The sequence below is a fragment of the Myotis yumanensis genome, unplaced genomic scaffold (genome assembly GCF_028538775.1).
Source record: "Myotis yumanensis isolate MYYU_CA2020_CCGP unplaced genomic scaffold, mMyoYum1.0.hap1 SCAF_1, whole genome shotgun sequence".
NCBI classification, from domain to species: domain Eukaryota; kingdom Metazoa; phylum Chordata; class Mammalia; order Chiroptera; family Vespertilionidae; genus Myotis; species Myotis yumanensis.
Genome location: NW_027223752.1, coordinates 75,649,614 through 75,663,871, shown reverse-complemented (window position 1 = coordinate 75,663,871; position 14,258 = coordinate 75,649,614). Strand labels below are relative to the sequence as shown.

Sequence of the window (14,258 nt, the reverse complement as noted above, 5' to 3'; positions counted from 1 at the left end):
TGTAGTGATGTCACCCTTCTTATTCCTGATATTGATAATTTTGCCTTCTTTTCAAGATCAGTCTGCCTAGAGCAGTGGTTCTCAACCTGTGGGTCGCGACCCCTTTGGTGGTCGAACGACCCTTTCACAGGGGTCACCTAAGACCATCCTGCATATCAGATATTTATATTACAATTCATAACAGTAGCAACATTACAGTTATGAAGTAGCAACGAAAGTAATTTTATGGTTGGGTCACAACATGAGGAACTATATTTAAAGGGCCAGAAGGTTGAGAACCACTGGCCTAGAGGTTATCAGTTTTATTGTTCTTCTGAAAGAACCAATTTTTAGTTTTATTTGTTTTTTTCTATTGATTTTCTTTTTTTCTCTTGTATTGATTTATACTCTTATCTGTATTTTTTCTTTTCTTGAATTTCACTTTTTCTTTCTTTTTTTGCTCTTCTTTTTCTAGTTTCCTAAGGTGGAAAGCTGAGGTTATTGTTTTGAAAACATTCCTTTTTCCAATATAGGCAGTTTAGTGCTGTAAATTTGCTTTGAAGTACTGTATTTCACAAAATACAATATGTTGTATTTTTATCTTTACTTGGTTCCAAACATTTTTTAATTTTTCTTTGCATTTCTTATTTGACTCATAGGCTATTAAGCAGTATGCTACTTTGTTCCTAAATATGTAGAAAATTTTCACATCTTTCTATAATTAGTTTCTCATTTAATTTCATTGAGATCAGAAACAAATTTGAATTCTTTTAAAGTTATTGAGATTTGTTTTCTGGCAAACTCTAACTGCCTAGTCTTCCATTCTGCCAGAGGTATCTCCTCAATCAGAAAGAGAACTCTGGGCTTCACCTAGGTCCCTCCTCCCCATCTTGCAGCCTGAAAACCCTCTCCGGGTGCCAATCAAAGGGCTCCCTCTTTTGTTTCTCATCACAGGGATACCACTGTCCCTCACTGCATGATGTCTATTGTCATCTATTTTGTTTGTTTGTTTTTATGTTATTTCCAATAGGAGGATAAATCCAGTCCTTGTCCCCAAATAGATGTCTCTCAATTGTGGTTTTTAACACATAATTTAACACATTGTAAACCAGTTTGTCTTGTTCAACATTAACCTTATAATTTTATTTATGCTATTTAATTTATAGATTTTATTGTCACTCCAAGCAAATTTTCTTAAACATTAACTATGAATAATCTATGAGAGTACTGTGCAAACCTACTTTCTTTTGGTCTCTCTCTCTCAAACAGGCATCTATATATGCCATCTCTCTTTCTCCCAGACTCCTAAGAAGTGGAACAGGATTTTCACTCACTACTTTTTGCCCAACAAAAGAGAAGGCTTTTGGTATATAAAGATTGGCCTTAGCAGCCTATGGTTGCTAGAAAGCAGCTTTCTTTGGTCATCTTCTGCTGCCCTTCGGACTAAGATAATCTGGCAGTCTTCGGTGAAATAGAGCCCTGTTAACAGCAGTTATGCCTTTTCTCTCCATTTTCTCTTTCTCTACATGTGAGACACATTTCCCATTTTTTAGTTTCTTCTGCTATTAGACATTTTAAAAAATCTCCTGGGATAGGAGACTTATAGGTGATGAGGCTGCATTGCCCTAGTTTGCCCTTTCTCATTCTCTTCTCACACATGGGGAGCATGGAAAATAAGCCACGAATACAATCTGTATGCTCTATACTCTTCTCATAAAACAGAAATCTGTATCTATATATATATAAAGCCTAAGCGACCATTCGACTGTTTGACCGGTAGTTATGATGCACACTGACCACCAGGGGGCAGACACTCAACACACAGGCATGAAAACATGGAACAGATTGATGAATCTCAGGGGAGAGGGAGGAAAGGGGGACGGCGGGAAGAGATTAACCAAAGAACTTATATGCATACTAGAGGCCCGGTGCACAGATTCGTTCACCAGTGGGGTCCCTCGGCCTGGCCTGCACCCTCTTGCAATCCGGGACTCCTCAGGGGATGTTGGACTGCCGCTTTCTGCCTGATCCCCGCAGGCCAGGCCAAGGGACCCCACTGTTGCACCAATCCGTGCACGGGGCCTCTAGTGGATACAGAATAGCAATGGTCAACATCCAAAATTCCTAATTTGCGCAGCTGGCGTGGCTCAGTGGTAGAGCGTCGATCTGTGAACCAGGAGATTACGGTTTGAATCCTGGTCAGGGCACATGCCCGGGTTGCAGGCTTGATCCCCAGTAGGGGGCGAGCAGAATGCAGCCAATCAATGATTCTCTCTCATCATTGATGTTTCTCTCCCTCTCCTTTCCTCTCTGAAATCAATAAAAATGTAAACAAACAAATAAACAAAATTCCTAAGTTGTAATTGACCCTATTTCTTTAAAAACTAAAGTTCTGTGGATTTCATTTTTCCATTAACACGTAACACGTATATTCTTTTGTGTTTTTCTTGCTCTTTCCTTTACATTCTTAGTCTACTCTATATGAATGGGTGAATTCCATTCTCATGTCTTACTTCCTTTCAACTTTAATCACTAACACTGAGATGTTTCTTGTGTCTTATTCACCCTTATTTTCTCACAACAATTGTACCAGAAAAGTTAACCTCTTCCCGCTTTTCCTTATATATTCCTTTTTTTCATTCTCTTCTTTTTGTCACTGGCAGCTTTGCTAACCATCATCAATGCCCCATTTTAAATTTAGTCCTATAGCATCCCTAATAGCTCATTCCAAGTGATTATAAATTAAAAATTCATGTGAAATTTCTTTATTTAGTAAAGGGGATTTTTTAATTCATAAGACTTATCAACTTACATAAATATGAGGCTATCACAGTCATCCTTGATAGCTTCAGCTATGATAATTTTAGAGCACTCTATATTGACTATGAAAGTGAAAATGAAGTCATTGGCTGTGTGCATAGAACTCTATAACAGCTGCAAAACTATATTGAACCCATCATTAGGTCACCATATTTCATCAGCCCCATTGTCTTTCATTGTTTTAATGTGAAATTAGTATTTTTACCTCTACATATCCCTGATTCAACACGTTCTAGCAAAGTGGTCCATCCGTGGTCACACAGATAGATGACTGAATTCAGTACATATTTTTTTACTTCTAGGTAGAAGCAGCATATTATGTATTTCAGAGCATACAATGATGAGCATAATTTAACTTTGCCTTCAAGGAATTTAATTCAATTTCATAGGAAACAAATTTTGTACATACATAACACTGAGCACCAACTATGTTCAATGCACTGGCTTAAGTACATGTGTTATCCTCTTTAATCTGTATATTAGTCCTGTGAGGTAGATACTAGTATTTTATCCCCATTCCATGTGAGAAAGTTGAGGCATAGAGGAGTTAAGCGTTCAGGTTGAAATCACACAGCTGGAAAGCCTGAGAGAGTTTTAAGTAGAAGAGTGGCATAATCAGGAGCTAATTATAGGATGGATATTCTGGTAGCATTGCTTAGAGTGTACAGAAACAAAAAGTTGGGGATAGGAACACCGTTGCTTATACAGTCATCCATTAAAATAATCCATTAATTCCCCAATGATGACGGCAGTGAAATGGAAGGAGGAGACTATATAGATCTACAAAGATGATAAAGACAGGATTTACAGAATTTGGCAAGCAACTCAGTGTCATTGTTCTGGGGATTGGGGGTATAGAACAAAGATAACTTCGAGGTTTTGATATTGATGATGGGGAGAAAATGATGTTATTAAAGAATTGAAAGTAAAAAAAAATAATCTAGGTTAGTGATAACTTTAGATGCAATATTTAAAGATGTCCAAAGGCTACTGGGTTGTGTGGTAGGAGTCCAACTGGTGGATCAGAGATAGATTGATGTAGGGCTTGTCCTCAGGAGAAATAAATGGAGCAAGTTTTCACAGAAGGGGAGAGTAGAGAATGCCTATTTTATGGGCAGGGAGAGAAAGAAGACAACTACTCTATGACAGCTATAATGACGTTTAAAGAATCGATTAACAATAAGTATTACTCTTACAATGAATAAAATTATTTCTAAACTTACTGACTCTCAACCTTCATCTCTCACATTTAAGCATTTATAAAGTAACTAGAGGCCCGATGCACGAAATTCGTGCAAGGGGCTCGGCCCTCGCAGCCCCGACTGCCTCACAGCCCCGCGGCCCCACCCCCTGCCCACTGGTCATTCTGGAAGGTCGTCCCAGAAGGTCGTTCCGCTGTCCGGTCTAATGAGCATATTAGCTCTTCATTAGATAGGATTTTAGTCTAGTTGCCTTGAGTCTGATTATTTGGAGTATTGATAGATAACCTAACATCAGTGTTCATCCTGAGTTACATGGGTTTATAAAGTTGTACCCAAATGTAGGGACTCAGGGCTTTTAGCAATCACACTTGAAAGAAACCTTGGGAGTTGCATTTGTCAAGCAGCTTTGAAAACCATTCATGCATACCCCACGTCCAGAGCTCCATCAGCAGCCCAAATGTACAGAAGGGAAAGGTCATTCTTCTTCCTGCGGTGTGATGGTTTGTTGACATATTTTGACACACCAGTACAATGCCGAGAGGATCTGACCTTCCTGCAGCACGGAGAGACTCAGGTTTGGGCAGGTTACCTGACACTCAGTGCATTTGCTCTCTTTGCCTTTCTCCTCCTTCACAGATAAACACACTCGAACATGAAACACTGCCTTCAGTATAGAAATATTTAAATTTTTAAATGGACATAAATGATTGCTGAAAACCCTACTTGGAACTATTAAGGCTTCTAATTAAAGAAATTGAATTCATTTTTCAAAGTGATAAATATGAATGGTGATTGTTAATGCTTGAAAGAGAAAAACTAAACAAACGAGGAGGTCTCTGCTGTTTTCCAGTCTTTAGCTTTGTGATGGAAAGCAATTTTTGGAGTTCAGGTGTTTGAAGATTACCTCTAAAGTGCAAAGTTAGTGTACATGAAGGTAAATCTTTGATAGCTTTTGAAATAGTTGCCTCAGAGGTATATCATGTGTTAAAAGGTTGAAGAGTAAGGTGGAGGCCAGAGAGCTGTCAAGAGAATTTTCTGTCATGTATAAATATATTGTTAGGTTTACATACTGTGAAGTGGAGCTTTAACTAGTTGCCCGTTTTATTTCTTAATGCGATACCATGGTGATGTGGGCATGGAAAGAAAAATGTTTGCCATTAATGAGTTTCTAAAATATAAAAGTAATAAGCCAAATATTTATTCATCAGGAGCAGCTCTTCAGAAAAATGTTCTTGCTGTCTCCACAACTAGTAAATATAAAATAAATGTAATAATATTTTCCAGACACCTAGACTGCACTTTGTAAAATTTAAAAACATTTATGTATTTGTCATAATATTGGAAAAAGGAATATTCAAGTATTTCAGTCACATTGTTTTCAAATGTGATAACTGTCGGCTAAATTAAGATACTTTTCTCCAAGGTAAGTATTGTAGTGGCATACTTAAAATTAGGGCTGAAATTTTGAAGTACCTAATCTTTCACTGTTCACCTATTTTCCATACTCTCTGAACTTTCCCGTAGAACCCGGATATCATACACTTCTGTTTGAATTGTTTCTCTTTCTGTATCCTCCACCTTGTCAAATGTCCTGTCCCTGGAAACCAAGCCTCAGCACAGACAATGCCCTCTCAACTCCTGTCCAGGTTACCACAAGGCCACACTCCAGTTTCCTGGTGTTCCTCATTCCATCAGGCCTCCAGGATTATGTGCTGAGAACTGGCAGGCCTGATCCTGCTCTGCCTGCCTGAGGCCCGGTCACACACATTCCACTGTGCCACCGCGTGGCCACCCCACAGGCCTCGCCATTCAGGGTTTATGTAATTTTTAACTGACACCCGTATCTGACAATACAGATGTGCTTCTCAATGCCGTCTTTATCTACATAGGAACCGTTGCAAACCTCTCTTCACTTAACTATTACATGGATTAGTTTTACTTAACAATAACAGGTTTTCCTGCTGAAAGTCAAGTGGCCAAATTCTTTTCTCATTCTCCAGGTGATTTTGTAAACCCCCCCCCCCCCCCCCCCCACACACACACACACACATCACTAATTGCTTAAAACCACAGCAAGTCTGTTTGAAATGACAGGGAAAAGGTTAAAGTCCTGATGATGTTTTCATTGGGTTTACCAGTGACTTCATGTCTCCACACTTTTTTCCTCTAAATTCCCCCAGTTGTTTCTAACATTATGGCATTTTATACACATCTTTTCCTCAGAAAGTACACACAAAGTCCTATTGTTCTGCTAAGTTCCTGGTCTTCTTTTATAAATTCTTGGTAAACATTTCTTTCATTGTGGTGAGAAAAAGTATATATTCTATCAATTATTTTAAAAGGCAATAATTTATTATAGTTGATCATAAATGTCAGGAAGCAAAGACCCAGCTGAAGCATTTTGTCACTTATCATGCTGTTTTTCCTCTAATTAGTTCATTTACATTTCACAAATTAAGGGTAAAATTCAGACAGAAGATAACATCATAGGTTTAACTGACCTATATTTGTATCTGCCAAATTTAAGTTAATTAGAAATGTAGATGCTGTTTGTTTTATCTGTCAGAAAAGCTCATCTTTTTTTTTTCTAAAAAAAAAAAAAAAAAAAAGTAGACACACTTTTTCCCCCTCAGCATTTATCATCTAAATAATAGTCTTGCCAAGATGGCAGCCTCATAATAAACTCTTTTCAGTGGAGTGATGGGTAATGAAGCTTGCTTGTGAAGGCAGCGAAAAATGTTGTCTGGCCAAATGCATGAATATGACGGCTAGAGAATCAGTGGACTTTCTCAGCCATCCATCTTTTTAGTAGCCTCTTATACATCTGAATATTTTGATAGATGATCTAATAATTGAGTTATCTATCTTTCTAAATATCGGAGTTGCATAAAAATTATTCTCACATGCTACTGAATATTAAATATATTAGGCACCCAGTAAATTTTTCATAAAAGGGCCAAAAGGTGAAAGATTTTTGTTATTCTATAAATACCTCTTAATATATTGAGTGTTGAGCTCTCTGAAATACTCAGCTTTTCATTCCCTCTGTGAGAAGCAGACATATACTTTAAAGGGGATGACACACCCATTTTAAGTAGGACATGTAACAGTTACTATAGCGAGTGAGAAGTAAACCCTGGTGAGCATACAGGTGCAACTCGAGGTTGTACATGGAATGTCCTTGCTGGTCTAACACCAGCGGCACACTGAATGTGGTACAGATTTTCTATACAAGCCGCATAAAAGAGGTGGATACATTGCCCTAACCCATTTGGCTCAGTGGATAGAGCATCGGCCTGTGGACTCAAGGGTCCCGGGTTTGATTCCGGTCAAGGGCATGTACCTTGGTTGTGGGCACATCCCCAGTTGGGAGTGTGCAGGAGGCAGCTGATCGATGTTTCTCTCTCATCAATGTTTCTAACTCTCTATCCCTCTCCCTTCCTCTCTGTAAAAAATCAATAAAATATATTTTTTTAAAAAAAAGATGTGGATACGAAGAGAGATCTTGGTAATTTTGATGTACCCATCACATTGAGAGGAAGGTGATCCTACCAAAAGGGGAAATTTGCATATCAGCTGCCAGCCTAGCATTTCACCTGGTGACACAATACTATCCAAGTATTCTCTTAATGCATAAGTAGTTCCTTCCTCCTGTATGGCTTCATATTGTGTTTTGTTGTTTTTGTTATATACCGCTCTGACTATTAAAAGCTTATCAACAGCCCGGCCAGCCAGCTCAGTGGTTGAGCATTGACCTATGAACCAGGAGATCACGGTTCAATTCCTGTCAGGGCACATGCCTTGGTTGTGAGGGCACATGTCTTGGTTGTGGGCTCGATCCCCAGTGTGAGGCATGCAGGAGGCAGCTGATCAATGGTTCTCTCTCATCCTTGATGTATCTATGTCTCTCTCCCTCTCCCTTCCTCTCTGAAATTAATAAAAATATATTTTTTTATAAAGAAGCTTACTGACAACAAGTGCTCCTCACTGGGATTAAAAAGCAGCAGGGAAAATTGGCAGGAAACAGATGGGTTACATAGTAGGCTTTCCCCACCCCACCCTCTGTGCTTCTTCAAGGTGACCTTGCAATGATGACTTCCCAGTAACCAGCATTAAAGTAGCTCTGCCCTGGAAGATTAGGCATTTGTTTGTGGGTCTGAAGAGTTGCCAGTGCATCATGAAGGCACTCAAATGAGCAAGGCCTTGTAAATTGGATTTCTATTAGCCAGTCCCATGGTGGCTCTTTATCAGTTGCATGGGAGGAAGTGCTATCAGTAGCTCCAGCTGTAAATATCTTAGTCTTTTCAATGCAACTCTTAATTTGGTCTCTCTCATCCAAAATAGTGATGAAGGCTAAAAACACCATACTTAATTGTGTGTTTAAGCTTTTAAAGAAACCTTAAAATATGGACAACAACTATTTTTACTTGCCTTTCAAATTGAAGTGTTTGGAATGAAAATCAAGGACATAGTGATAGAAACAAATATGGTAAAAATGTCTTAAACCTCACTCGACTTATAGTTCCTAACATTGATTGCAGCTCACACTTTTGCTGTTTGTAAAAATGTGGGATGATAGACTTTCTTTCTCTGCATTTTTTTGATAGAAAAATAATAATTGAGAAGGATAACACCAGTTGTGGAACTCCTTTTATGGGCTACATCTGGGAAACTGTTACTCTCTGGTAGTCTGGCCTTTTCATGGTTTCAAGAATTCTGCTTCTATAATTGGAAGTTGAAAAAAAAAACCCTGATATTTATTATATTGAAACAACTATAGTTGGGATTTTTAAACTTTTAGATATCTATTTAAAATTACACATTTAAAACTGTTTGAAATAACCATATTGAAGAAGTTTTAGGGGAGGGAAGAGTCTTTTCTTAATCCAAGTAGGAAACATCTGTGTTCTTTCTAGTCTGTCTTTTGCTTAGCATGGCCTCATCCATCACTGGGCTTTGATATGAACACCCAGAAGTCATGTCCTTTTGTTTTAAATGATAAATATGCCTTTGTCGTGAATACTCACAGACAACCCAGGATTTACATCTGAATTGTCAAAGTGTAGCTGCCCAGCTCCTGTGATGAGTGACATTATTAGTGAAATAAAGAAGTTTTTAATTTGTCTTAGGTAGGCCTTAGAAGATGGTGGCACTATGAGACTATGTGGGTTGTGATGCTAGAAAAAGTTGTCCTTCCCCCACTATTTTTCTAAGATTTGCCATTTATCAACAAGGGGCAATCTGTTGCAGAAGGTTCTCCTGTAAACATTTTTACTTTAGTGCAGTTAGTCCGTCTCTTCAGGTTTTATTATATAGGTTTGATGGCCAGTCATTCTTATCAAAACTAATGCTATTTGAAGTCACAGGCTTCTGGTGGTCAAACAGCTAGTATCAAGATTTGTTCAGTCTTGCTATTATTACCAAAGACAGTGTTTTTATAAACTTTAGCATTATTTCAAGGTCTGTGTCAATTATCTTTTCTACTCTTTTCTAAATAAGTTTCTTTGATAACTTTGTCTTCACAAACTCACATCTTCTTAAATGTATTTATATATGTGCATTTTATTTTTTTTAATTTATTGATTGATTTTAGAGAGCGAGAAGGAGAGAGAGAGAGAAAAAGACATCAATTTTGTCTTTCCACTTATTTAAGCATTCATTGGTTAATTCTTGTATGTGCCCTGACCGAGGATTGATCCCTCAACCTTGGCGTATGGGGAAGACACTCTAACTAACTGAGCTACCCATATGAGCCTTATATGTGCATTTTATATAAATATATGTGATATCTACCTGTACAATTTTGTGTTAATCATCAAAACCCTTGGAACTATCAAGTTCAACTGTTGCATTTGACTCTTCTACTAAGAAATGAGGACCATTAAATTAAAAATATTGTAAAGTCTTGATTTCCTGTTGTCTGCAATGTAAAAGAAGATTTCAACTTACAAATATTTGCCTTATTTATTTCTACATTATTAATAGGCATATATTTGATATTTTTAAAGTTTCATCTTGTGATAAATATTTCATTTTTCATGTGGTAGTAAGTAGCATATTCTAATTTATGTATAAAAGACATTCTGTGATAATTAGTAAGTTCAACAGAAATTGAATTACTTTTTGCATGCTTTGTTTTCATAATTTCAATACAACTGTTTTAAAAGTAGGAGGAAAAAAAGAAGTTCTTATTTTTTTTTTTTCAACTGAATTGATTGGTTGAATTACCCAAAACAACTTTTAACTTAGAATGTTGGGATTTATAGGAGAGTTAAGTTATATATTACACTTTGATTCAATATCTATCCATAAAATTCACATTAAAATAGTTTCATCATTTTTACAGTCCCACTTAAATTATGTTTTATTTGGGGTCATGTTCCTCACCCCATGAATGTATTCATCTTGGGTTCTTTCTGTTTTGATTGCATCTAAACTGAAGCTTGGCAGTTATTTTTTTGAAAAATATTTCTTGATTGCCAAAAGAAATAGTTTTAAAGCAAAAAAAAAGTTACTAGATTAGAAGTTAACCCTTAATATCTAGGGATTTCCTTTCTTTTTCTTCTTTTTTATTTCTTAGTATTTCCTAAGTCACCTGTTTCATGGAAAATGAAGTCTTATTCATGTTTGTTTCCCAACAGAAAACAATTGTTTAGCCCAACCCCTTACTTTAATTGAGATTTTTGTACTGTAATATAAGTGTCTGAGTTTTTGAGACCCTAAGGCTTTCACCCAACTTGAACACAATGATGCCAGTGAGCTTCTGTCCAGAGTTAATCAGCTGCAGAATTTGTAAACTGCACATGTGTCAAAGTTGAAAATGTTAGCACTCTAATAGAAGCTTGAAAAGGTTAGATCTGATAAAAGCCGTCAGCAGTTAAAGAAAGTGATTTATGAGAATGTAATGACACAAAATGCCTCATTTATCACTCATATATAGATAGGTTAAGGTTCCTGTGTCATACTTTTAAAAACTTGACCACTTCGAATTGTCAAAATAGGTACTTAATTGCCCTTCATACTTTTCATTTTGAATTTATTTCATTTGAGTTCGGTAATTTCATCTACGATCACTTTACTGTCATTCACTTCATATGGTTCCATTTAAAGTCATTCATATTTTGGATTTTCAAAAACTGTACATCACTGATCTTTTTGAACTTTTATTAGCTAAAGCTGTTGCAGGGAAAGAGCAGGCCACTCTTATATATGATAATTTACATTTTTATTTAACACAAACACCATGGAGTTATGTTAAAGTTTCATTTTCTCTATTCTAACACTTGTAATTTTCATCAGCATTTTATAATCCTCTAAATTATCTATACATCTCTCCTTAAAAAGTTAAACATGAGATTTTAAAAGACAGAGCCATCAACTGGTTTACTATCCTAGTAACTAAACTTAATATTTAAGCTTCACACAAATTAAATTTAATGAAAACCTGTCTGTTTGGTTCAATTATCCTTTTTTTTAAAAGGATGAAAACAAAAGTTAAGAGGTATGCCAGCGTGTATTTCTGTCCCAAATTGACTATAAAATAAATTATTTCTTTATACATTCTAAGAAAAATATTCATGAATTTGGAATTGCTAAACATCTATTTGTTATTTGATGTCATTAATATATTAACACTAGTCTACATTAATATATTAACACTATTAAAATAAAAGCTAGTTTACAGACTGCCAATATATCAAAGTAATATTATAAAATACAAATTTTATGAATGATGATAACAGTTTTAGATACTTTAGTATAAAGGGTAGAATTGTTTAAGGGCTTCTTGGAAGTTATTCAGATCATTAAATAGGCAGAAATGTTTCAGGGTTTTCCCCTTTGCCCCTCCCTCTATCGCTAAAAAATAAATTTGAACATTTTGACAGGTTTGGTTTGTAGCCAGGTATCGCACTTTCTTCAACAGGGACCCCAGGTTCAAATTAAAAGAAGTCAGAGCAGTTTCTTCAACAAGGCAAAGGCACACAAATAAAAGGGAAAAGGAGGAGCTGTCCTAGGAAAGAGAAACTTAAGAGACGTCATAACCAAATGCAGTTGACCTTGTTGAACCCTTGACTCCATTAAATAGTCTAGAAAAAATAAATTTTTGAGGCAGTCATCAAAAGTTGAATATGGATTGCTGTGAATTCTTAACACCAGGAGATCACTGTCACTTTTGTTAGGCATGACAGGGCCATCCTGGTTGTTTAAGAAAACGTCCTATTTTTAAAGGGATACATTTGAGAATATGTAGACATGCAGTGACTTGGGGTTGGGGTTTCTTTTAAAATGTGTCAGCAAAATAAATACTTAAGTTGAGAGAGGGAAACTTAAAAGGGGGAATATAGAATTGGCAAGATGAATGTTTTGTGGGGGAATTCTCCACTATTTATGCATTAAAATTTTTTCTAATAAAAAACTAAAAATAAGGGAGATGGTTATATTAATCTGTCTAAAGTACGGTTTTTTAGTATAAAATTATAACATCTTACATTTTCTAACATTTTCTTGCTGCCAATCTTAATTTTTAAATTCTAAGGTATGTTATAAAAATGTTTTTAAATATCCCAAGTTTATCCCCCCAAAAATCATTTAATTGACTGACATAAAATTTGTTTACAATATTTTAACTCAGTAGCAAACTGGTATCTTCTAATATAGAAAAGGGCTAAGAGAATGTGCATATTTACTCAAAATATGACAGAAACCTATTAGCATATTTCTTTGTGCTCTAAAAAGTATATCGTATCCTCAGTGGCAGTGTGAATCTTTTTTGTTGTTGTTTTTAAAGATTGTAAATGAATAATTTTAGTCTTATATTTTATGAATTTTAAAGCATTTTTCTTATATTTTAAGCTTTGGGGGGTTTTGTCATTGTTCACAAGAGCATTTTCTTGAGTTGCAAACATAGTTTCCCAATTTGAGAAATATTAAACTAGATTTTAGATGTATACTTTAAAGAAAAAATATTTGTGTATTTTAAGTTAAAATCTTAATTCTTCTATGATTTAAAGGTCTGTTTACTTGGCTATCTTTAGACTTTTATTCAGTATTTTTATCTGTAAACAAAAACATCTGAAGATTTCAAATTCTTAAAATATACCTTGACTTGGAGAAAATGTTTTCTTAATATGAATTTATTATTTACCCTATTGGTAGTAAAGAATAGTTAACTAAATTATTGTATTTTTCTATTTTTATAGATAATTTACATATATTAAGGCAACGTAAGAAACCCCGTTTCAATTTAACCTTCCAGAGAGTAATCATCTACTTGAAGGAGTTTTGTTGTTATTTTTTTTCATATCCATGATTAGGAAAAATTCATATCATATGTGTTTATATAATCATAGGAGTCAAAATTATCTGAATCTATGAATCTTAATAGTTTGCTCTTCTAACAACCATGAGGAAATGTATTAAAATGCCTTAATTACAGGGCAAAAAGAAGAGAAAGCACAGCCTTTTAGCATATGATCTTTCAATTGTTCACCAAAGGATAAAGAAAGCATTCAAGCGTGGTTTCAAGAACTGTCAGCAACAAGATAATGCAATGTACTCTATAGAGCCTTAAAGACCTTTCTGGGAAGTAGATGTGATTAGTAAAATAGACTTTTCATTTTAAAGAAATCTTTAAAATATTATAAAATTTCATAAAGTTAATATATTAATAAAGGTATTATCTTCTTATCCCAGATGAGAAAAAGCCATCCCTGAAGCTATTCTACTTGATTCACACAATATTGGCTCTTATAAATATTTTTCTTTAGCTTTGATTTAAGAGTGAGAATTCTAAGGCGTTGAAGTATAGAAGAGGTGTCAGAGGCCTTCTCTGTCTGGCTCCAGTGTGCAGATTGAATCTCACCCGGAAGTTAGGAACATCTAGTAGTCTTCCCCCTACTCACAGAAGTCCTCGTACCCACATTAAGTTCAAAATGACCCAAAGCAATGCCTTTGCACTGTCTATCAGCATGTTCACACACACACACACACACACACTGTTTCCTTTTCCACAACACTGTTTCTGGGGAGGGGATGTAAGAATTTCAGAGGCACTTTAAATTTCAGACTCAGTTTTAATTTTAATATCAAAACCAAAAAAAGCTCATTTATTTCCCATTGATTCCGGTCAAAGTCTAATTAGCAGTATGTCTCTAAGTGGCTTCAGGTTAACCTGGCTGTGTGATCAGTAGCTGTTTAAGTAACCCCTGCCTGTCCTTAGAGCCTCGCTTCAGCCTGCTCTGCCCGTCAGGATTTGGG

General features: G+C 35.8%; 1 protein-coding gene across 1 annotated transcript in view; it reads left to right on the top strand.

Annotated features, from left to right (window-relative positions):
* CDIN1 (CDAN1 interacting nuclease 1) overlaps positions 1-14,258 on the top strand; it is a 212,667-nt gene that overhangs the window by 125,475 nt on the left and 72,934 nt on the right. The window lies entirely within an intron of this gene.